A 2,075-nucleotide genomic window follows, 5' to 3' on the forward strand; every position below is an offset into this window, starting at 1 on the left:
AGGGCAGACATTATAAGCTTTATTCTTCTTCTGCTACCTTTCATTTTATTTTGATTTGTATATTTTTTGGTTTTTGTTTATTTTTTTTATTATTGTATATAGTATTTTTAATGAAGTTAATACATTTTTGAATCGAATTGAATTGAATAAAACCCAACAAGTTAACTAAAAAAAATTCAAGATGACCACCACCTCTATTTGTTATTATCCAAACAAAAATCGCTCAAATTTTGTTTTATTTACATGTTTTTGGCTAAATTTTGATGTAGTAGTTGAGAGTCATCCTCAATGCATACTTGGCTCAGGGGGCCAAGGCTAAAATGAATTTCTGCCATCTTATAGTTTTCAGTCTTAGTAATTATATTGTAATTTGTGCATCTGCTATTTTGTAAACCTTACGCTGTCATAATTTTTGCTTTACATGCTTATTCACAGAGATTATGATAGTTATTTGCCAGTGCAAATAGCAGTGGCAGCTATTATTACTGATGCACTGAGGCACTTCCTGTACAAATACCATAATATTTCTGTTTTACAACAGCTGCAGTCTACTTTGGTCTCAGTCTCTCTCAAACCAGCTGTCATTTCAGTCAAAAATAAACTGATTCTCCAAACTGTGGTTGTTCAAAGACCTACCCTCTGCAGGTAGAGTATTGGGTGTTCATAAGCGTTTTGCAAAACTCTCCTTCAAAAGCTCTGAAATATCCCTTTAAGTCATTTTCTGCATCGCTCAGGGGTGTGATTATGACATCATCTGTGCTTCTCCACTTTCAGCACACAGTATTATTTGACCGGCATGCATAAACCACAAACTAGTACAGCTATTAGGGGACAGTCAAGTCAGCAAACAGGGTTAATGGGCAAATCTGGAAAAGTCATATAACGCCTAATTCATTTAAATGATAGGAAAAGGTCTGTAGGATTTTTAAACATTGTGGGAGGAAAAAACAATCACTGCAGGGAGTTGTAGTTCTTCCAGTCAATCTTTGAATCATTAAGCATGCCTCCCTGAATCACTGTTAGTCACAGCTGACAAAAATCAAACCCCCCAAACAGCTCACCGCTTTACCACACAGATGACCTCACTGACTGGATCCGCTGAAATCAGCTGAATGCAGCTGAAACGTAGATGTTAAATTCCCTTTGATGTGTTATTAAAACTCAGTGATCAGACTTTTAGGAAGACATGCTTTTAAAATCAAATGTTACAGCTGAAATTACCGTAAAAGAAAAGGTAAGACGTGACAAAGCACAATATATTTGACGAACTTGACTTTAGTTTATCGGTATACAGTATCATGTTGATTAGCTTCATGGTTACTCTCTACAAAAACTCACCCAAACATGAAGACAAAAAAGCAGAACCTCTCAGGAAATGCCACTACAATCATTAGAAATGCGAAAATCTCCTATGTCTGTTAAGCACCTAAATGACACAGGGACCTTTATGTTTACATAATCAAATTTGCCTTCCTCCATTCAGTTCTTTCTGCTCCATGAACGGCTTTATTAATTGCTATCTGCACATTGCGAGAGCTACAAAAGTCTACTGTAAAAGCACCAGACACTAAATTATCCACGCATAACGTGGTTGTGTGCAGATTGTAGATGGTATCGTTTACTCAAAACATCCCGCTGTGTCATCTAATTAATGAAGCATATTTTTATTTGAGATGAAGGGCCACTTAACATTGATCAAGGGCCTAAGCTGCACTTAGCTTTTAGCACATAAATAACCATCGGACATCGGTGTGATCCCCCACCCTAACATACAGTGCTCATTAAAGCTCATCGCAAGTGCTGACATCACAACTTCTGATGTGCGGTTCCTCCCAGTTTCATCTTCATGAGTGCACCATCACCCTGCAGGGTACTTATGCTTAAGTAGCAGATTATAGATCAGTTCATTGAAGATTACCTCAAGTGCTGGTATGAAGTAGTGTTTCGAAAGTATAATTATGTGTAAATAAAAGAGGCGGCAATTTAAACGTCTGGGTAAAATCAAAGGAAAAAAATTGTATAGGTCCTCTGGACGGGTTCTTCTTTAATGAAACGTTTCGTCTCTCTTCCAAGAG

The sequence above is a fragment of the Austrofundulus limnaeus genome, unplaced genomic scaffold (genome assembly GCF_001266775.1).
Source record: "Austrofundulus limnaeus strain Quisiro unplaced genomic scaffold, Austrofundulus_limnaeus-1.0 Scaffold155, whole genome shotgun sequence".
Taxonomy (NCBI): Eukaryota; Metazoa; Chordata; class Actinopteri; order Cyprinodontiformes; family Rivulidae; genus Austrofundulus; species Austrofundulus limnaeus.